Consider the following 24,686-nt stretch of genomic DNA (forward strand, 5'->3'; position numbering starts at 1 on the left):
ATGGAAAATTTACCCTTTTTCAAAGAAAATATTAAATTATTTATTGATTACACATGATAATGGATGATACACAAGCTTCATTCCCATCTATAATTTTATCTGGTACCATAATTCAATTTAGATATATTGCATAGGATGTGCCAACAATCATTAATAACCAAATAAACTCCATTACTCTGCTTGGGTGACCTTTTTAATGGTGACCTCCAGGTCACAACACAGTAACTGTCAATTCAATTACACCAAGGTTTTTGAAGACAATGGCTTCTGAGCCCAAGCAGGTTGTATATAAATTTCAGATGGAACCTGTCACCACCCTGAAGGAACTTTACACTGTTGGGGTAATTTACCAAGAGGGCTTCAGAGTAGACTAACTTCACACGGCACATTTTAAAAAAGACATATTTATTCAGTGTCATGCTCAGACTATTACATTTAGCAATCAATAGCAGGGATGCAAAAAAAAAAATCTATGTTAAAACACTTTGTTGGAATGCTTTACACTTTACACAGAACAAAAACTAAAATAATCTGTTATACAATTAGTCATAAATACAGTCCTTGAGTTTTTCCCATACACATGAGTACTGTCTAAAACGTCTTCTTTGTAGCAGCGAGGCCCTGCCACCACTGTGCTTGGCTGAGTTCACAAATCTGTTGTAACCTATAGCTTCCCTGTCACGTCTCTGGCTCTCCTCTCCTGCTAACCTTTGTTTCCTGGCAGTAATTAAAACCTGCTGCCTCTGCCATAGCTATTGTTGCTGCTGGAACCACCTTGGTTTCATGGCTTGGCAAATATTGGCCTCCACTACCACAGGGCCAAAACTTCTGCCTCCAAAGTTTCCTCATTTCATGGGATCAAAATTTGAAGATTGATTGTTGTAATTGCCAAAGTTATTGTAGCTTCCAGCACCACCAAAATTGCTTCCATCATTACCAAATCCATTACAGCCATCCCCACTGCCACCGTATCCTCCACCACCACGACTGCCACTAAAGCCACCTAGACCACTGAAGTGTCCTCCATGACCAAAGTTATCATTCTGACTGAAACCACCTCTTTGACCACCACTGAAGTTTCCAGAACCACTTTGACCTCTTGAGTGAGGTCATGTCTTGCTTAGATAGGGCTTTCCTTAATTCACAGTTATGGCCGTTCACAGTATGGTATTTTTGAATGACAATCGTCTACAGAGTCATGGTCATCAAAGGTTACAAAAGCAAATCTTCTCTTCTTGCCACTGCCTCAGTCAGTGATGATTTCCATCAGTTCAATTTTCTCACAGTGTTCAAAATAATCTCTAAGATGATGTTCTTCAGGGTCTAATACCACCAGCGAAAATCTTTTTCACAGTTAAGTGGGCACCAGGTATTTGAGAATCTTCTCTTGAGACAGCCCTCTTTGGTTCCATGACTCTTCCATCCACCTTGTGTGGCCTTGCATTCATGGCTGCATCCACTCCTGCCACAGTGGCATAGGTGACAAACCCAAAGCTTCTGGAGCACTTGGTGTTTGGATCTCCTCACCACACAGTCTGTGAGCGTTTCCCATTGCTCAAAATGGCTCCTCAGACTCACCTGTTGTTTCAAAGCTCAAGCCTTCAATGAAGAGCTTCCACAGCTGTTCAGGCTCTTTGGGAGACTCTGACTTAGACACCACAACTGCAGGAGGAGAGATTTAGTGATGCTTACTCAGCGGTGTCCACCAACAGAAAGGCTCTCTCTCTTTCAATTTTTTTACCAAAGTTCTTTATGAGCCTTTGGAAAACATATCTCTGGCCCTTTAAATCTGGAATTTGAACCATCAGGAACAAAAAGGAAGATGTTATTAGTCCAGCTATGGAAAGACTGGCTTATCTATTACTTCCTGCTTCCTCTCCCCACCATGTGTGATCCTGGCTCAGGGCCAGCGTCCTGTAAGCATCCTTTGTCTGGCTGGTTCAGACTATTCTCCCAAGCCTTGACCTCTTCTTTGGGTCCCACCAGGACCCTAGAGGAGGCAACAGAATTACCCCAATATTTCTCAGAACATGAAGTTTTTATATAACATGGCACCATCTACTGGGCCCAAGTATGCCAGAAATTGCATCCTCTGTGACTGAGATAGCCATAATAATGACCCAAGGGTTTCACTTATTCTAGGCATTTTCTGATGTATCTTTTAAGTTAGGAGACTGGCATATGGCTTTTTTCACATTTTTGGTAGGTTATTATGCAAATGAATCAGCATAGTGCTCTGTGAGTTCTGGCTGAAATAAGTTTTGTGACATAGATGGTGTATTTATTTACATACCAGAATAGATCAGCATAAATAGACAATTGAACCAGAGCTATTGCCATTCAGAAGATGGGACAGTGAGAGATCTTAGTAACACATGGTTGAGAAATAAGTTCTCAGCGACTGATGGAAGATAAATTGTGATGCATTCCTCTCTGAGGACGGTAATGGCTGTCTCCTCTGAGGGATGTATCTAAGAATGGGCACTAATAACATGTCAGGGAGCACAGGTACACACACCATCCTTGACTAAGGTGCTCTGACCTCACAGCTGTCCTATTTCAAGTTTCCTTTTATAGAATGCAAGGTTAAGTGACCTGCCCAAGGTTACATGATTACCAAGTGGTGAAACTAGGATTTGAACCCAGGCAGTCTTACTCTTTAGACAAAGTATTATAATCTCACCCCTAATCAAGGTAACAACTTTTCTCCCTGTGGCAGTGTGTGCATATGTATGTGTGGTGTATGTGTCGGGGTTGGGAATGTGGGAGTATCCATTAAGGAAGGTGCACTGAAGAGCTAATGTCTCCTTTGTACAAATCCTGTCTTAGGCTTTAAGGACCCAAATGATAGCTGGGTCAAGAGTGCTAACAGCACCTCTGTGCTCAATGTTTATCAGGGCATTGTGGGCACCACATTTCAAGAGGGTTGCTAATTAACAGGCAACATCTATCACTAGGGTGACCACGGTATGGGTCTGAACACAATGTGAGGGGAGGAGAGGTGAAGGAATCCAGGGAAAGCCTCCTTCCTAGTGATTTGAAGAGTGGGTGCTCCACAAATATTTGAAAATAGATTGGGTATGAGAGTTTCCAAGATTTTAACTAGTGAGGCAGATTGCCACCTAGAAACTCAGGTATAGAGGGTATGTGTGACGATCATCTTAGGCTAAGGTAGATGTGGAGCGGATAAGGAACCCCTGGGAAGCAAAGCAGAAGGGAAAAGCAGGGGCTTCTGAGTTTAGCAAGTGGAGCCTTGTTCATCTCCTGGATGCTGCCACAGGCAAGTGAGGCCTCAGCTTTCTCCTCTAGTAAATGGAAATGACGCTATCACTGACCTCATGGGGGTGATTGTGGTGTAGAAGTAAGCTCAGGTATGCAAAGTTCTTGTTATTTGTGAGCAGATGCAGTCCTCATAGTGACTCTGTCCCTTTATCATGCTAGAAATCATGAGCCAAACCCCTGCACAGGCCTTGCACTAAGCAAGCATGGAGCAAATGCTGGAGGCTGGGATAAAAGAATGAACGAGCAGTGAATAAACTACAAGTTCAGGTAAAAAATGTCCACACCAGAGGATAAACACTAATTGGGAATCAGCCTTCTTTGCTCTCACTTGCCACCCCAACCCCTCAGAGCGCCTTCTGAATCAGGCAGTGAGCGCACTGATACTAAGCAGACCCTTTGCGTTGCTTTAAGAGCGGAGGGGAGCCTGTTCGGACAGGGTGAGGAACAACGACATAGAATGGGAAAGAAGGCACACAGTCGTTTCCAGCCTCAGAGAAATAGGAACTGGGACAGGAATTGTTGCAAAGTCTGTTTCCCTAAACAAGCAACACTTTATTTTCCAAAGATGCTCTGAAAACAAACACAAAATGACCAAAAGTTAATAATGATGATGTGTATTTCTGGAGTCTTGAAACAACTTAAGTCAAGTAATCACACTGAACTACCAGGACAAATTAAAACTGGGCTATCCAAACAATACTGATGTTCCTACTGATGATAATAAGTTCAGGATACGAGGTCATAAACATTTATGAATTTGTTCCTCAGAGGACATTAACGGGCAGTCAGATAACAAGTCAATGCCATGCTACCTCCAAATATTTGCATAGGCAGGAACAATCTCTTAAATATTCATGTTACTCCTACTTCTGGAGTCATTAAGATGCATAAATAAACCTTTGCTAGTGTTCATTAAGAAGAGCTAAGCAATTCATATGTATCATCCTCAAAGAAAGGCTTAAAATATAAACTGATAAATTGGTCTGAAAATACATTTTGTCCATCAGTTCTCCAACTACATTCTCTTCAGAAATAGCAACTTCTTTTCTTTCTGCAGAAAACTCTGACACAACATCAGTCATTTTTATCATTATTATTCTTGTTACTAATTCTTCTTATTCTTACTCTTACTGTTATTACTATACAATGAGCATAGTGTGAGGCATATGAAGAAAGCCCAGTGCTGCATCATGGAAGCCACCCAATTCTCAAGAGAAAAGGCAGTGCAGCAGGAAGTGTCCACACATGGGCAGAAACACACACACACACACACACACACTCACATACACATGTGTGCACACATACACACAAACATACACTCCCACACATGCACACACACATACAGTTGTGTACACAAATATAAACAAGCACACACACCTACACATATACATACATACACACACACACACACACACGCATGCATTCACACACATACCCACACACACTATTAATAGTCAGTTGAAGTCCTCTGAGACTGGAGGTTTCTGTCCGGGAAGATTTTTTTTCTTTTTGAACAAAATCAATTCCATACCTATATGAAATATATATATGTATACATGTATATGAGGTCTGACAATTATGTTCGTGAACTCATCCTAGAAAAAGTGCTACATATCTCACTGCTGAATATCACTATGGTCACCTTCAAGGTAACCCCCTTGGGAAGCTATGCACTGACGCCAGTGCCTAGTCCTCTCTTCAAAGCAATTTTGGAACTCTTTTAATGGAAGGGCCATCAGAGCTGTCATTGGATTATGCTTGATGTCCTGAATGTCATCAAAATGTCTTCCTTTCAATATTTTCTGTATTTTGGGGTAAAGAAAGAAGTCATTGGAGGCCAGATCAGGTGAGTAGGGAGGGTGTTCCAATACAGTTATTTGTTTACTGGCTAAAAACTCCCTCACAGACAGTTCTGTGTAAGCTGATATATTGTCGTGATGCAAGAGCCATGAATTGCTGGTGAAAAGTTCAGGTCGTTTTCGTCTAACTTTTTCACACAGCCTTTTCAGCACTTCCAAATAGTAACCTTGGTTAACTGTTTGTCCAGTTGGTACAAATTCATAATGAATAATCCCTCTGATATCAAAAAAGTTTAGCAACATTGTTTTGACTCTTAATTTGGACTGACGGAACTTTTTCAGTCATAGAGAATGGGTTGACTTCCATTGTGCACTTTGACGCTTTGTTTCAGTCATATTGGTGCACCTATATTTCATCACCAGTGATACCACGACCCAAAACATTGCCTTGCCTCTTCAAAAGATCTTGGCAAACTTCGACTCTCCTTTGCTTTTGTTCATCAGTGAGCTATTTCAGGACCATTTTTGCACACATCTTTCTCATGCCAAGATTTTCAGTTAAGATTTTCCTAACTATTTATCTATCAATGTTTACTTGCTCTGCTATGCCTCTCACAGTCAGCCAACAATTTTGATGCATATTTTGACAAATTTTTGCAATATTTTCATCAGTTCTGCTCGTTACTGGTCATCCTGACCTCTCTTCATCAGTGATGTGGTCTCTCCCCTCAGAAAAACATTTAATGCATTTGTACACTGCCATTTTCTTCATGGCATTATCCCCATAAACTTGGTCTAACATGTCCCTGATTTCACTTCCACTCTTGCCAAGTTTAACAAGAAACTTAATATTTGTCCCGTTGCTCTAATTGAAACTCAGACTTTCTCATGACTGTGCACAAAAACACATAACAGCAATAATGAGCGCCACTCAGCAAGACAATGCCACATGAATATAGCTGTGAGACACTCACATACCAAGGTAATGAAACCTTACTGAGCTGTTTGTACAGTGCTGCCAGTGTAAGCACATGGTGGCAAGTTCGTGAACTTCATTGCAGATCTCATACATATTACAACATATACCGTGTTTCCCCGAAAATAAGACCTAGTTGGACAATCAGCTCTAATGCGTCTTTTGGAGCAAAAATTAATATAAGAACTGGTTTTATATTGTATTATGTTAGATAAGACCAGGTCTTATATTAACTTTTGCTCCAAAAGACGCATTAGAGCTGATTGTCTGGCTAGGTCTTATTTTCGGGGAAACACATTACATATACATATACATATAAGGTGTGATCATACAATACAGTGAATGTTTAAATAAAAATAAATTATTACAGTGAAAGACACATAGCCATTAATCCCCCTTAAAATATTCCCCCTTGCTTCAATCACACTTATCCAACATCGTTCTTGCCACTTTTTTCTGAAGCAGTTCTGGAAGCCCTCTTTCATAATAAGTGTCTTCAGTTGTGCTGTCGTGGCTATGTCCATGTCCTGAATCATTTTGACTTTGGGGAAGAGCCAGATGTTGCACGATGCCAGATCCATTGAATAAGGTGGATGAAGACACAACATAATGTTTTTTTTGACAGAAATTGCTATACCAGAAATGATGTGTGACATGGAGCATTGTCATGATGGAGGATGATTTAAGACACACTTTAAAACACACTTTCTCTCAACCTTAGCTCACACCTGATACACTGCACTGAACAAGTTGAAACTTGTCACACAGTTACTAAGGTTCAAGGCACCACTTTCCGTATTGAAGTTGCCTGCCTTTCTTTTGGATGGCACTCGGCAGCAGCTTTCACCATAGTTTTTGATCACAGCGGAAAGGCTCTGTGTCACACATTGCTTCTCGTATGGCAATTTCTGTCAAGCAAAACATTAAGTTGTGTCCTCATCCAACTTATTCACCTGATCTGGCACATGTGACTTCTGGTTCTTCTCCAAAGTCAAAATGACCATAATAAGCAAACATTTTGAATTGATCAAGGCAGCCATGACAGCGCAACTAAAGATACTCATAAAAGAGGACTTCCAAAACTGTTTTAGAAAGTGGCAAGAATGATGGGATAAGTGTGTTCCAAACAAGGGGGAGTATTTTGAAAGGGATTAATGGCTGTGGGGACAAAGCCCCAGAAAGTAGTTTTCAGGCTCTCGGCCTCACATACACAGGTGCTGGCTCAGGTAGTAAATGGCCATCAACTGTAATTGGATGGCCATCAGCTCTGGCTACTTGGCCGTCAGCTGTAACCAGTGAGCCATTGGCCACTAATATAACTGCTGTGGCTAGGCTAGCAGAAAATGGGGGCTAGCAAGCAGACGGTGGCTGAGCCTGAAAGCCGAGCAATGAGGGTTGAGAATTGTGTGGTTCCTGTTCCTGTTTCTCCAACCCAGCCACCAGCGAGAATATAGTGGTATGACTCCCCTATCTATGGCTCCGTGAGTGTTCCTTTTTGGCCTCACCGTGTCCTGCGTTCTAATGTGGGGAGCGGGAGCAGAGACCCCGCTGGACGCCCCGCCCGACACATGGCATAGTCGGCGGGATATGGTGCCGGCCAAAGCTCTCTGAAGAGTGGTGGAGCAGTTTGTGTGTATGAACACTCAGTCTGGAAGACCAGGAGGAGCAGCTGCCAGAGAGCTGGACCCCCGTGGAGGGGTGGGAGGATGTGGACGGTTCTCCCACCAGCACAGGAAAAGCCATGCAGCTGCTGGAGAGATGGAGCCCAGTGGAGAGGTGGAAAGATGTGGGCGGTTCCCCAACCAGCACAGGTCGGAGAAAGCAAAGGTCGTTGTGGCCCTGTGGGCTGGAAAGTTGTTGCTGAGGCAGCCCAGACACAGGACTTGTAGTCCCAGGAGGAAACGCTTGCTGAGTCCTCCGTGGGAAATGAGGGTGAGGTCAAGGTCGTCCCTCACCCCCAGAACAGCCCTGGTGAATGACTATGGACTATAGGGAATTGCCTTCCATCCCTAATTTAATGGACCACTTGACTGTTTGGGAACATACCACCATGTAGTGGAACTGGGGATATTTGCTTTTGTGTCGTGACCGGCCACCATTGAGAATATGTAAGCACCTTGACTGTGAGTCGCTGTTGTTCCAGCACAGTACCCCGAGAGGCCCAGAGAGAGTGGCAGTGCCCTGAGAGCCCTGGCTGAGTCCAGGAAGTCTGGCTGTGCCCTTAGATACCCTGGCTGTGCCCAGGAAGTCGGGCTGTTCCCAGAGAGAGTGGCAGTGCCCTGAGAACCCTGGCTGAGTCCAGGAAGTCTGGCTGTGCCCTGAGATGCCCTGGCTGTGCCCAGGAAGTCGGGCTGTTCCCAGAGAGAGTGGCAGTGCCCTGAGAAACCTGGCTGTGCCCGGGGAAACTACTGGTACCCTAAGAAGCCCAGGAAGTCTGGCTATGCCCAGAAGTACTGGTGGTGCCTTGAGAAAACCTGGCTGTGTCTGGGGAGACTGGTGGTACCCTAAGAAGCCCAGGAAGTCTGGCTATGCCCAGAAGTACTGGTGGTGCCCTGAGAAACCTTGGCTGTGCCCGGGAAGACTAGTGGTACCCTAAGAAGCCCAGGAAGTCTGCCCATGCCCAGAAGTACTGGTGGTGCCCTGAGAAACCCTGGCTGGGTCCGGGAAGACAGGTGGTACCCTAAGAAGTCCAGGATGTCCGGCCATGCCCAGAAGTACTGGTGGTGCCCTGAGAAACCCTGGCTGTGTCCGGGAAGACAGGTGGTACCCTAAGAAGCCCAGGAAGTCTGGCTGTGCCCAGAAGTGCTGGTGGTGCCCTGAGAAACCCTGGCTGTGCCCAGAGAGCCTAGCTGTGTCCAGGATATTGCATTTACCTCCAGGCTCCTCGCGCAGGGCCCCTCGCGGAAGACACTTGTTGCGTAGATTGTGAGGCGAGAGCCTGTAGGGTTGGAGTGTGAGGACAGAGCCCCAGAAAGCAGTTTCCAGGCTCTCGGCCTCACATAGATAGGTGCTGGCTCAGGTAGTAAATGGCCATCAACTGTGATTGCATGGCCATCAGCTGTGACTCGTTGGCCGTCAGCTGTAACCAGTGAGCCATTGGCCACTAATATAACTGCTGTGGCTATGCTAGCAAAAAAATGGGGGCTAGCAAGAATATGGTGGCTAAGCCTGCAAGCGGAGCAATGAAGGTTGAGAATTGTGTGGCTCCTGTTTCCTGTTTCTCCAACCCAGCCACCAGCGAGAATATAGTAGTATGAAACCCCTATCTATGGCTCCGTGGGTGTTCCTTTTTGGCCTCACCATGTCCTGCGTTCTTATGAGGGGAGTGGGAGCAGAGACACTGCCTGGCACCCTGCACGACAATGGCAATGTGTCTTTTATTGTAATATATTTTTTATTTAAACATTCACCATTTTTTATCACATCTCTTATGTACTATATCTGTATATATATATATATATGTATATATATATATAATATATATTACATACACACACATATATATATATATATATATATATATATATATATATATATATATATCATAGAATTTCTATTTAGTCTTGATAAGGTTTTTTTTAAGGAGTTATTTCGTTTCTAATATTGAATTTATTGGTATAAACTTTTCCATAATACATTGTTATTAATCTTTTAATGTCTGAAGCATATAGTAATGTCTCCTTTTTAATTATTGATATTGGTAATCTGCATTTGTTTTTTCCTGAGCAATTTAGCCAATGTTTATACAAATTTTTAATTTTTTGAAGTAACCTATTTTTTATTTAATATTTATTTCTATCTCATTGATTGCTGCTCTTATGTCTCTTTTTTTGTTTACCTTGGGTTTAATTCGCTCTTGATCTTCTAGATATTTAAAGTGGAAGTTTAGATGTGTGATTTTAAACATCTCTTCTTTTTTCTAATAAAATCACTTAGAGCTATAATTTTCCCTTTAACCACTGTTTCAGTTGCATCCCACACATTTTCAAATGTTGTGTTTTCATTATTATTCATTTCAAAATATTTGAAAATTAATTATTTTTCTTGTGCTTTTTTGACCCTTAGATTATATGGGTTGGATACTTTTCAAATATACCGGCATTTTTTCAAATATCTTTTTGCTATTGGTTTGTCAATTTCTGTTGGTGTCATGTGATTTTTGTCATTTTAAATGTATTAAAAATTGTTTTGTGATTCAGCATGTGGTATGCCTTGGTGAATACTCTGTATGAATATAAAAATAATGTGTATTGTCCTTAATTTGTTTATTCTGGTCTGGATTTTGTTGTTCTCCTTTAAGAACATTGAACTTTGTTTTCATCAGTCATTATTTGGTCTTTTCCAGGCTTGGTTTTAGTTAAATTTTTGTTGTTGTTTGTTGTGTTATTTTGGCTGATTAGTGTAATCTTTACTCTTGTGTTAGAATAACCCATTTCTAATGTTTGGCCATTCTGAGATTTCAACTGATTTCAAAAATTTTCAGTGATATCTTTCTGCTCTACTTGGTCATAATTTCAGCATCTTCTAGCACTGTGTGACCAGCCATTCGTTTCCCAAAAAGCTGTTTTCTTCTAAGCCTTGTCCTGAACTGCCAAAGATTTGAGTTGGGATGTGACTCATGCAGATTTCTATGTCACTGTCTTAGTCTGTTCAGGTGTTACAACCAAATACCATGGACTGGGTAGCATATAAACAAACAGAAATGTATTTCTCACAGTTCCGGAGGTTGGAAGTCCAAAATCAGAATGCCAGCATGATTGAATAAGGGTCCTCTTCTGGGTAGCTGACTTCTCCTTATGTCATCATATGGTTAAAGGAGACTAGGGAGCTCTCTCTGGCCTCTTTTACATGGGCATTAATGTCATTCATGAGGGCTCCACCCTCATGACCCTATCATCTCCCTAAGATCCTAGCTTCTAATACTATCACCTTGGAATTTAGGTTTTAATATGTGAATTTTGGAGGGACAAAACACTCAGGCCATAGCAGTCATCTTCCCTGAACAGCTCCTTCGTCTACTGTACAATTGCCCTCCAAGTTATGACAACCCAAGTAGCCCTAGACCTTTATGTGTTTCCTCTACCCAGGAAGATGGCAACTTTAGTCTGGGCCATGGTGTGGTAAGCAGAATAATAGTCCTCCCAACAGATATCTATGTACTAATCTCTGGAATATGTGAACACAGTATGTTACATAGCAAGGGGATTGCAGACAGAATTAAGGTTGTTAATCAGCTGATTTTTTTTCATTTTTATTTTTCAATTACAGTTGACATTCAGTATTATTTTATATTAGTTATAGGTGTGTAGCATAGTGGTTAGACATTTATATAACTTACATAGGGGTTCCCCCAGATATGTCTAGTACTCACCTAATCAGGAGATTTTAAGATGAGGAGATTATCCTGCGTTATCCAGCTGGAACCAATGTAAGCAAGTTCCTTCACGTATGGGAGAGGGGGGCAGAAGGTGAGAGTAAGAGAGAAATATGAAGATTCTAAACTATGGGCTTTGAGGATATAGGAAAAGTCCACAAATCCGAATAAAAGGCGGCCTCTAGAAGCTAAAAAAAGAAAACAGATTCTCCTCTAGAGTCTCCAAAAGGAAACCAGCCTTTCTGACACCTTGACTCTAGCTTGGTGAAACCTATTTCTGACACCCAGAACTGTAAGATTATACATTTGTGTTGCTTTAAGCCACTAAGCTTGTGGTAATCTGTTATAGTAGCATTCGGGGAACTAATGGACATGGTTTGAGAAGTGCCCCACGTGGAAAGCTAGAGTAAATGTGGAGCCCACCTCTGTGTTTCCCTTTTCTCAAGGAACATAGCCCTGTTCTGTTTGTTTTCCAATGCCTGAAAACATTTCCTTCATGGATTTTGCCTGGTTTTATAGCTGTTTGCAGTGTTAGTGTTATAGAAAAATTTCACTGGATGGAATTAAACAGGAAAAAAACAACTTTATTCAACACTATTGCAATAGGGATTGAGACTGTTACAATAGGAACAGAGATTAAACTCATTTCCACTGAAACAAAAGGCAGGGAGGTTTCAAAACACTGGAGTGAATTAAATGAAAAAGTACTGGAGGCTGTTCAGAGGGAGATAGTCCAATGTGATTAAGCATCTTTGTTTACTAATTGACACTTATTGAAGTAAGGCTCCAGCTCTCACAGAAACTGGTAGATGGAGATGCTATCCTTCTTGAGGGTTACATTTTTCACCCAACTTTAGTGAGATATGATTAGAATATAAAAATTGTATATATTTAGGTTGTGCAATGTGATTTTTAAAGATTTACTATACATATAACATGGTGAATTGATCAAGTTACCTCATCACCTCACATAGATCCTTTTGTTTTAAAAATAGAACCGTATAAATTTGAGATGTACAACATGATGATTTGATGTGTTTATGTTATTAAATGATTACTACAATAAAGTTATTTAACACATCCATCACTTCACAATTACCTTTGTGATGAAAATGTATTCTCTGAACAAAGTTCTAATATATAATACACTATCATTAGCTGTAGTAACCATGCTGTACATTAGAACCCAAGGGCTTTTGCATTTTGTAACAGAATTTTCACCCTTTGACCAATATTTCCCCATTGTCCCTACCTTCAGTCCCTGGTAAACACCATTCTACATTCTGGTTCAATGAGTTTGACTTCTTTAGATTCCACAATTAAGTGAGGTCAGACACTATTGTCCTCCTGTGTCTTGCTTATTTTATTTAGCGTGATGTCCTCCGAATTTATCTATGTTGCTGCAAATGGCGAGATTTTCTTCTTTTTTATGGCTGGGAGATGATCCGCATCTCAAACTGGCAGAGAAAGAATTTGCAATTATAGGATTTCTAAAGTAAATGCTCTAAGAAAAGCGAGATTAGGAGACTATAGCCAGGAAGAAACCTGTCTAAATTTAGTCAGGCTGAGGGGAAAATTAAGGCTATCTAGGTCCGTAGGGTATTTCTGATACCTATTACTGTGTCACGGTCAGAACTAGAAATTTAATAGTTTTTTTTTTTTTTACAAGAATGTTAAATAAAACAATGGGAAACCTATATTTGTAAATAAGATAGTAAACTGAACATATTTTATTATGGAAAGTATTTTCTGAAATGAACATAAAACACGAATATAGGTGCAGTAAACATAAAGTTGAAACAGGCTGCTTTGGTAAGGCAGAGGCCATAGGAATGTGGGAGTGAGAATAATTGTAGCATTGTTAATTGAACATTTGTTTTTCCTCTTAACTGCAAATGCTGATCATCAAATTTGGTGTGACTTGTCTAACTTATCTGAAATGTACTGAGCTAGGCTGCTAGCCTGGAGGATGGAGGAGAGAGAGAAAGGGAGGGAAGAAGGGAGGAAGAAAGGAAGAGAGGAAATAGGATAGAATAGAATAGAATAGAATAGAATAGAATAGAATAGAATAGAATAGAATAGAATAGAATAGAATAGAAATTTAAAAAAAATTCTCCTCTATCACTGCTGATGTACTTTCTCATTATATAGTATCAATGTTTTCCTTCCCCCTCTTGTAAATTTCCTAACAAGTGGCTTTTGCCGTCTCCCTTCTCATCAGTGTTATCCACCGAGGTCCTGGCTCCTCCTCCGTTCCACCCCACTAAAGTTTTCAGCATGTGCTCACAGTCATTCTCTTCATTCTCAGGGCTTCACTATCTAAATGATTCATCAACACCCTGACCTGTCAGTGCTTTTAGCAACTCATCCCCAGAGATGGTCATAACCCCAAAATGAGTTCAAATGGCCAGTTTTGACCACAACCTCATCAGTTTAATTCATAATTGTTCACATTCAACAATACATGCAATCCATTGATTCTACAACTTTCTATCTATCTATATCTACATAGGCCCTCTAGTATTTTTTTCATTCATTTTTTATTGTACATATATTTTAAATCTATCTTTACATTGCATTTCCTTACAAATAAGATCAACTCTTTTGGCAAATATCACTTCATTATAGTTATTTTACTAAGTCTTATTCCTGAAAGAACTCAACTAGATCTTTATATATTGGTATGTACACTAAAGAACTAAACATTCTGGAGAAAAGCTATCACACAAATTATGCAAAAGTATTTTGGAAACATTAAAGCATCAGACTGTACATGTAAGGTACATGTAAGTCTATGCATTGCACAGCCATAGACTCAGAATTACTGACATTACTTACAGTTATGTGCATGAGTGAAATAATCTTTTTCTATTTTAAATAGCTCCTCTTCTCTACCTTCCTTCTCACCCTTTTCAGCTATTTTCGTTCCCTCCCAGGTGTGTTTGAATCTCCTGGACCACACATGTGATTCCTTAGCCAATGACCTCCCTCCTTAGAGAGTTGTCTTATATGCCTAACACTGAAACGTGTAGTTCTTAAAGGAATAGTCTCTTCTCCAACTTTCTGCCAGATCTAAGTCCATCCAGTCTCACTGCCAAGGGGAGGTAGTTCCCTGACTCATCTTTCTCTTCCTTGTTTCTATAAATAGAGTGCTTCTGATGGTGACTGACATAACATCCCTCCTCTTGGCAATGGAGCTTTTCACTAGGAAGGAAAACTCAGAGTATAAATTTATGATCATTTACTTTAAGACTGCTTAGCCATTCTGCCATGTTTCATAAATAGGTTATTTTGTTATTGTCCTTGATTAGTGTTTTATACATTTCCCACATTATATAACATGGACCCCACCTTCCCACCACACACATATATCTTTCTTATTACTCTCTGTCTGAATTAATCCTCTGGACTCAAGAAAGACAATTGGAATTCCCAGTAATTATTTGGAATTCCTGAAATTTTAATTGTTCTGTAGTTTTCTAATATTTTATTTACATTTTTTAAGTGACAATAGTAATAAATAGTGAATAGTGAATCATTTCTCTGTGATAGGCTTATACTAAAATTTGAGAAGTTTTCTGTACAATAATAACATATAATTTTATCATGAAACAATATATTCCAATAAAGTTACATATGTTAGTTACATGTAAAATTATTTCTATCTGACATAGACATTTGATAAAAGAAAACATTAAAGAAAAGGAAACATTAACACAAAATAACTGTCAAATAAAAATAATTAAAAATGTTAAAGGTAGAATAGCACAAATATTTAATATTCAAAAGTTATCATTCTAAAATTGAAATTTAAAACATGCAAAATATTAATTGACCTATAGATTACTCTTGATTCTTACTTCTTGATAAATATTTCAGATGTTAAAAAAAAATCATTTTCCATTACCGTTGGTTGTATTGTTAAGAATGTATCCAGAGAGACCAGAAAAATGGCGGAGTGAGGTGAGCCTCGGTAAAGCTCCCCTGGAATTTACAAAGAATCGAACAACAAAAACTCCACAAAGGACTCCCTGCACAGCAGACAGGCAAGACGAAGAGGCCCACTACCGACTGAAATCACCTACAGGTGGGAGATTCGCGCGAGTGGAGGGAGGAGGGAAGGGAGAAGTGCGCGGAGACGGAGCCTCGCGGGCACAGGACGCAGACCTAGCTCAGTGCTCTGAGCTCGCTGCATCCCAGAACTACCACAGCTGCAGGAGAGGGAAGAACTCTGATGGCTAGGGCTCCGCAAGGGCTCCACAGGGCTGAGGGGGCAGCATAAAACACGGCTGAACCTAACGCTCACGGCAGAGACCTCGGAGAAAAGACTGAGGGAAAAAGGCTGAAAACAGTGGTTTAAGCCCGCACTGCAGAGCAGAGAACGGAGCCTTAGGCACTGAGACTAGCCGCTCCCTCCCTACCCTGCCAGAGCTCACCCCACCTCCACCTGCCCGGTGCTAGACACAGAACAGTAGCAGTGTCAGATCAAAACAACAGAAAATTTGCTATTTTGAGAACTGTGGACCACAGACACAAATTCACAGCCCAACTAGTTCCGGCAAAGGGGAGGGAGCTGTGGAAGCAGGACCGGCTGTGGTGGTGGTCGCCGCCATTGCTCTGGGCCACCTCTCACAACTCACCCCGCCCCTGACCCCACCTATATGGGCATATCCCTGCAGGAGTAAACAGAACTGCTGAAACATACAGGCTCTGAATCAGGAGCTAGAAGAGCTTTGGAACATCAAAAGCTCTCCGCATACCCACCGGGACACTGCGCCCTGTGACCTAGACGAACTATTAACAGAGGAGAAGCCTGTCTCCCAGGGAATCCCCCCGTTGTGTGAGAAGCTGGAATAGTGCAGAGAAAACATAGCACTACCGTGTGGGAGAAGAAAAATAAGTTGCAGTTGGAGAAATAATAAAACATTCTACCAACAAGTACTGGAAAACAAAAGAAAGACCACTTCCTATCAACCTGTTGCAGAAGTCACTCCTGCAGATGTCTAGGAAGAGAAATAGTAAACCAGTAATTGCCATGAATAACCAAGGCAACAAGATAGCTCAGAAAGAAAGTGAAAAATCTCCAGAGAAGGCACTTAAAGATACAGAAATATGTGACTTAAATGACAGAGAATTCAAGATTGCAGTTCTGAAAAAACTCACCGAGATACAAGAAAACACAGATAGGCAGTTAAAGGAACTCAGAAACTCAATCAAAGAACAGCATGAGCATTTTACGAAAGAGATTAAAATTTTAAAAAAGAATCAAATAGAATTTCTGGAGATTAAGAACTCAATAGAAGAAATTAAGAATGAAATAACCAGCTTAGGTAGTAGAGTTGACCAGATGGAGGAAAGAATCAGTGACATCGAAGATAGAAACCTGGAAATGACACAGATGGAAGAAGAAAGAGACTTGAGACTTAAAAGAAATGAAAGAACTCTACAAGAACTTTCTGACTCCATCAGAAAGAGCAATATAAGAATAATGGGCATACCAGAAGGAGAAGAAAGAGAGAAGGGAACAGAGAATATATTCAAACAAATTGTCGATGAGAACTTCCCAAATTTGTGGACAGAACTGGACCCTCGAATCCAAGAAGCAAACAGAACACCTAGTTACCTCAATCCCAACAGACCTTCTCCAAGGCACATTGTATTGAAGCTGTCTAAAATCAACGACAAAGAAAGAATCCTCAAGGGAGTCAGGGAAAAGAAGACGGTAACTTACAAAGGAAAGCCCATTAGATTATCATCAGATTTTTCAGCAGAAACTCTACAAGCCAGGAGGGAGTGGAACCAAATATTCAAACTATTGAAAGAGAGAAATCATGAGCCAAGAATAATATATCCAGCAAAGATATCCTTTAGATATGAAGGAGGAATAAAGACCTTTCCAGACATACAGAAGCTGAGGGAATTTTCTAATACACGACCTGCACTACAAGAAATACTAAAGGAGGCTATTCGACCACCATCAACAGGGACAATTTGTGGCAACCAAAACTCAAAAAGGGGAGAGTAAAGGCCTGAACCGAATATGGGAATGGAGAAAGTAAGCGTGCTGAAGAAAATGGAATACTCTAAATATCAAACTTTCTTTTACATAAACTTAAGGGTAACCACTCAAAATAAATCCAGAATTGAAATATATACTGAAATAAAAGAAGAAACAGAGGAAACATCATAGAATACCACCACACAGAAATAATAGACAACAACAAAAGGCAAAGAAACAATGGAGACACAGCCTTACCAGAAAACTAAAGATAGAATGACAGGAAATCCTCACATATCAATAATCACCCTAAATGTAAATGGACTGAACTCACCAATAAAAAGGCACAGAGTAGCAGATTGGATCAAAAACTAAACCCAACCATATGCTGTCTCCAAGAGACACATCTCAGCTACAAGGACAAGCATAGACTCAAAGTGAAAGGGTGGAAATTGACACTCCAAGCAAATGGTACCCAGAGAAAATCAGGTGTAGCCATAATGATATCAGATGAAACAGACTTCAAGGTGAAAAAGATAACAAGAGATAAAGATGGACATTTCATAATGGTGAAGGGGACTGTACAACAAGAAGACATAACAGTCATCAATATTTATGCCCCCAATCAGGGAGCACCAAAATACATCAAGCAACTACTAACAGAACTAAAGGGAAAAATTGACCAAAACACAATTATACTAGGGGACTTAAATACATCATTGACAGCTATGGATAGATCATCCAAACAGAAAACAAATAACGAAATAGTAGCCCTAAATGACACATTAGATGAAATGGACATAATTGACATTTATAGAGCACTTCATCCTAAAACATCAGACTATACATTCTTTTCTAGTGTACATGGAACATTCTCAAGGATAGACCATATATTGGGACATAAAATCAGTCTCAACAAATTTAAGAAGATTGAAATCATACCATGCATATTCTCTGATCACAAGGCTTTGAAATTGGATATCAACTGTAAAAAGAAAGCGGGAAAAAACACAAATACATGGAGATTAAACAACATACTTTTAAAGAAGGACTGGGTCAAAGAAGAAATTAGAGGAGAGATCAAAAGATACATAGAAACAAATGACAATGAAAATACATCCTACCAAAATTTTTGGGATGCAGCGAAAGCAGTTTTAAGAGGGAAATTTATCTCATTACAGGCCTATCTCAAGAAACAAGAAAACTCCCAAATAAATAACCTCATGTTACACCTTAAAGAACTAGAAAAAGAAGAACAAGTAAAACCCAAGGTCAGCAGAAGAAAGGAAATAACAAAAATTAGAGCAGAACTAAATGAAATAGAGAACAAAAAGACAATAGAAAAAATTAATGTGACAAAGAGCTGGTTCTTTGAAAAGATTAACAAAATTGACAAACCCTTGGCTAGACTTACTAAGATAAAAGAGAAGACACTGATTAACAAAATCAGAAACGTAAAAGGGAAGTTATCACGGACACCACAGAAATACAAAGGATCATCCAAGAATACTATGAAGGACTATATGCCACCAAATTCAACAACCTAGAAGAAATGGACAAGTTCTTAGAAACATATAGCCTTCAAGGCTGAACCATGAAGAACTGGAAAATCTAAACAGACCGATCACCAGTAACGAAATTGAATCAGTCATCCAAAACCTTCCCAAAAGCAAAAGTCCGGGACCAGATGGCTTCACTAGTGAATTCTACCAAACCTTCAAAGAGGATCTAATACCAATTCTGCACAAACTCTTCCAAAAAATTGAAGAAGAGACAGTACTCCCTAACTCATTTTATGAGGCCAACATTACCCTGATACCAAAACCTGGTAAGGACAGCACAAAAAAGAAAACTACAGACCAATATCTCTGATGAATACCGATGCAAAAATCCTAAATAAAATTCTAGCAAATCGAATACAACAATGCATTAAAAGATTATTCATCACGACCAAGTGGGGTTCATCCCCGGGGCACAAGGATGGTTCAACATCCACAAATCCATCAATGTGATACATCACATAAACAAAATAAAGGACAAAAATCATATGATTATATCAATTGATGCAGAAAAAGCATTTGACAAGATACAACATCCATTTATGATTAAAACACTTAATAAAATGGGTATAGAAGGAAAATACCTTAACATAATAAAGGCCATATATGACAAGCCCTCTGCTAATCTCATAATTAATGGAGAAAAACTGAAGCCCTTTGCTCTACGTTCAGGAACACGACAGGGATGTCCCCTATCACCTCTGCTTTTCAACATAGTGTTGGAAGTCCTTGCCAGAGCAATCAGGCAAGAGAAAGAAATAAAAGGCATCCAAATTGGGAATGAAGAAGTTAAATTATCACTCTTTGCAGATGACATGATGCTATATATAGAAAACCCTAAAGACTCCACCAAAAAGCTATTAGAAACAATCAACGAATACAGTAAAGTTGCTGGCTACAAAATCAACGCACAAAAGTCCATTGCCTTCCTATATACTAACAATGAAATCTCAGAAAAAGAAATACAAAAACAATTCCTTTTGCAATTGCAGCAAAAGAATAAAATACCTAGGAATAAACTTAACCAAGGATGTGAAAGACCTATATGCTGAAAACTATAAGACATTTTTGAAAGAAATTGAAGAAGACACAAAGAAATGGAAAGACATTCCGTGCTCATGGATTGGAAGAATCAACATAGTTAAAATGGCCATATTACCCAAAGCAATATACAGATTCAATGCAATCCCCATCAAAATCCCAATGGCATATTTTAAAGAAATAGAACAAAAATCATCAGATTTGTTTGGAACCACAAAAGACCCCGAATAGCCAAAGCAATCTTAAGAAAAAGAACAATAATGGAGGTATCACACTTCCTGACTTTGGCTTGTACTACAGGGCTACAATAATCAAAACAGCATGGTATTGGCAGAAAAACAGACACATAGACCAATGGAATAGAATTGAGAACCCAGAAATAAAACCACATAAATATGGACAGATAATTTTTGACAAAGAAGCTAAAACATACAATGGAGCAAAGACAGCCTCTTCAATAAATGGTGCTGGGAGAATTGGATAGCCACGTGCAAAAGAATGAAACTGGACTGCTATTTGTCACCATGTACCAAAGTTAATTCAAAATGGATCAAAGACTTAAGCATAAGACCTGACACAATAAACTGCATAGAAGAAAACATAGGTACTAAACTTATGGACCTTGGGTTCAAAGAGCATTTTATGAACTTGACTCAAAGGCAATGGAAGTAAAAGCTAAAATAAACGAATGGGACTATATGAAACTTAAAAGCTTCTGCACAGCAAAAGAAACCATTGACAAAATAAAGAGGCCACCAACTGAATGGGAGAAGATTTTTGCAAACAGTGCCTCCGGTTAGGGGCTAGTATCCAGAATATACAAGGAACTCATGCAACTCAACAACAAAAAACAAACAACCCAATTGAAAAATGGGCAGAGGACTTGAAGAGACATTTCTCCAAAGAGGACATACAAATGGCAAATAGACATATGAAAAAATGCTCAACATCACTAATCATCAGAGAAATGCAAATCAAAACCACAATGAGATATCACCTCACCCCAGTCAGAATGGCTATCATCAACAAGACAAATAGTAACAAATGTTGGAGAGGCTGTGGAGAAAAAGGAACCCTCATACACTGTTGGTGGGAATGCAGACTGGTGCAGCCGTTATGGAAGGCAGTGTGGAGGTTCCTCAAAAATTACGAATAGAATTGCCATATGACCCAGCAATCCCTCTCCTGGGTATCTACCCAAAAATCTGAAAACATTTAGAGATAAAGACACGTGTGCTCCAATGTTCATTGCAGCTTTGTTTACGGTGGCCAAGACATGGAAACAACCAAAATGTCCTTCGATAGATGAATGGATAAAGAAGTTGTGGTATATATACACAATGGAATACTATTCGCAGTAAGAAAAGATGATATAGGAACATTTGTGACAACATGGATGGATCTTGAGAGAGTAATGCTGAGCGAAATAAGTCAGACAGAAAAAGCAGAGAACCATGTGATTTCACTGATATGTGGTATATAAACCAAAAACAACAAAAGAACAGGACAAACAAATGAGAAACAGAAACTCATAGACACAGACAATAGTTTAGTGGTTGCCAGAGGGTAAGGGGAGTGGGGGGTGGGGGGGTGGGAGATGAGGGTAAGGGGGATCGAATATATGGTGATGGAAGGAGAACTGACTCTGGGTGATGAACACACAATGGGATTTATAGATGATGTAAACAGAATTGTATACCTGAAATCTATGTAATTTTACTAACAATTGTCACCTCAATAAATTTAATATAAAAAAAAAAGAAAAGAAAAAGCAGAGAACCATGTGATTTCACTGATATGTGGTATATAAACCAAAAACAACAAAAGAACAGGACAAACAAATGAGAAACAGAAAGTCATAGACACAGACAATAGTTTAGTGGTTGTCAGAGGGTAAGGGGAGTGGGGGGTGGGGGGGTGGGAGATGAGGGTAAGGGGGATCGAATATATGGTGATGGAAGGAGAACTGACTCTGGGTGATGAACTCACAATGGGATTTATAGATGATGTAATACATAATTGTACACCTGAAATCTATGTAATTTTACTAACAATTGTCACCCCAATAAATTTAATAAAATAAAATTAAAAAGAAAAAAGAATCAAGGTGCTGGGAGCGGAAACCTCGGCAAGAGGCTTGGAGTGGCTGCTGCGCTGCAGGCCACTGGGGCAGCCTACTAGGCTGAAGCCAGGGCAGCGCCAGGGCCAGGGAGCCACTGCTTGTGGGTTAGGGTGGGCAGGAGTGTCAGGGCCCATGGCAATTGGCAAGTTACATGCTCCACCAGTGTCACTCCACTGTCCCCAGCCCACCGCCTCGTCATTCCAGATGCTCCATCTCTCGTCTTGTCTCCCCAGCTAGACCGTGAGTGCCTCCATGGCAGGAACCTGGACTCCCACTTCTTCCGCATTAGGCCAACGTTCATGTGCTATGTGCCCAGTCTAGTGCTAGCTTCCATGGAAGATACAGAGTTTGTCTATGGAAAGGGGAAGTGTACTAAGCAAGATGCATCAAGGAGCCCAGGAGACACATGTTGGAGATGTTAAACTTGAAGAACTTGAAGAGGCAAATCGATTCTCCTTTAAAGAGTTTCCGAAAACCAAGAACTCAACCTGTTGAAAGAGGACACAGCCAACAACGGAATTTATTCAAAGGAAGCCACAAGGCACTCACTTGGGCTCAAATGCAACTCCCTAACCTCCCAAACCATCAGGTTTGGCCTGGAATACCAGTAGCCATTTTTTGAAGACCTGTTAGGGCCTGACGACCTCCTGGAGAGGTCGAGGAAAAGGACGATGGGTGGAAGGGGGCCTGTCTGCTGTCCTTTGTGGAAAGGAACCATTCGTCGAGGGTCACTGCCAGCACGTTGCCCTGTATCACATACATCTTCTTCTCCAGCTAATTGGAGCTGGTGCGGCCTAAGTCTCTGACCCCGCGGAGGTCCAGTGACTCTGATCCTCGTGCCTCTCTGGCAGGAAGCCCCGGCACAGACTTTGCAGCCCACTAAAAGCCTCTGGGGGACAGGCATCTTCGGATGCTGAAGATAAATTATAAAGCAATGAATGAGACTTCTAAGCTAAGAAGAAAGCTAGCTGACTGAGATTCAGAGCTTCTCTGAGACAGAAATGGTGAGGACACTTGAACGGAAGTTAGAAGCAAAAATGATAAAGGAGGAGAGTGACTATCACGACCTTGAATCCGTGGTTCAGCAGATGAAGCAGAACGTGGAGCTGATGACCACACAGTCTGTAAAGGCAGAAAATCAGTCATGAAACTAAAATGAGAAATAAGCTTGCTCCAGGTGCAGGTCCCTAACTTCAAGCACGAGAACCACAAGCCCAATGGTGGTGAAGGTGGTGAAGCAGAACAGTCCGCCGAACACCGTCTGCAGAATCTTTGTGTGGTTATGAGCAACGCGCACTCCTCAGTAAAGCACCTGGTGTCTGGAGCTGAAACGTGGACTCTTGTTACTGAAATCCTTAAATCTATAGACAGAATTTCTGAAATTAAAAATGAGGAGGTGGAGTCTTGAGAACCACAGAGAAGCTTCCAAATCGCAGCTCTGTTTACATCCTGAAATTATTTACTGGGTTTAAAAATGCCATTGTATCTTTAAATATGCAGTCTTCACTGACAGTAAAGCTATCATGATACTGATTTCATGACCTAGAACAGTGCTATTAGCCAACTGCAAAGAGGAGCAGCTCCCACAGGTGAGAGTCACAACTATAGATCCACCCAGCCCTTCTGGTGAATCCCTGCTATTTTATAAACTAATGATCTTTTGGAAGACATTTCTATAAAAGCCACTTACTTTTGAAGTTACACATGGAAACAGCAGTTCTGTGATGCCATTCTCATTCCAGAACATTCTCATCCCGGAACATTCATCGTAATAAATTCAGTTGATGTCCTTCATTTCACAAGTCAAGAAAATCACCAAATGAGCTGGAACTCAAATGTTTGCCTTGGGCAGATGTTTCTTTTTTGCCATATCTCAGTGTTAGCTCTGGCTCAGTTCACTACTGTGGTCTTCACAGGGCTGGTTTCTGTGGTTGGTGGCCCGACCATGGACGTCCTGTGTGGTGGATGCTGCTGTCCTCTCACAGGGATCAAGGTCTGCACAAGCATTCCACAGTGTGAAGCAGTCTAAATGCACCTCTTTAGGGGCCTTCAGATTTGAAAACCTGCTTTTGGAGGGTGTTGATACATATTTCAAGTGGCCTTTTATACAATGAAGTTTAGAATTCAGGAATTTAAAGGAGGTACCAACGATTCTGGATTAACACAAGGCCTCCCAGGTCGCCTTTTTAACTGCTTTCTGATGTACAGAGGCATAACATGCACTGTGCACCTTTTTTGGCTGTTTTCCTATAGATGTCATTTTTAAAATTAAGTTTTCCCTCCTGTTCAAAAACAAAAACAAAAAAGAATCAAGGTATTGGAAGCATTGGGGCAGAATGCTCAGAAGGGCAAGAGGTGAGAGTGTGAGCGGAGGAGTGGATGAAAGGCTGCAAAGATGGGCAGAAATGAGGATTTTACTTCAAGGCAATAGGAATGTATTCAAGGAGTTTAATGAAGGCTTGTCTCATCCATATTTACACTTCTAGTGATAATAGTAACAGCTGTTGAACTTTACTCGACACAGGATTCTGCTAA

General features: G+C 40.5%; 1 pseudogene; it reads left to right on the forward strand.

Moving 5' to 3' along the window:
• LOC109438800 (endosome-associated-trafficking regulator 1) overlaps positions 1-23,559 on the forward strand; it is a 49,343-nt pseudogene extending 25,784 nt beyond the window's left edge.
• Positions 23,560-24,686: the final 1,127 nt, after the last annotated feature.

The sequence above is a fragment of the Rhinolophus sinicus genome, linkage group LG16, assembly GCF_036562045.2.
Source record: "Rhinolophus sinicus isolate RSC01 linkage group LG16, ASM3656204v1, whole genome shotgun sequence".
NCBI classification, from domain to species: domain Eukaryota; kingdom Metazoa; phylum Chordata; class Mammalia; order Chiroptera; family Rhinolophidae; genus Rhinolophus; species Rhinolophus sinicus.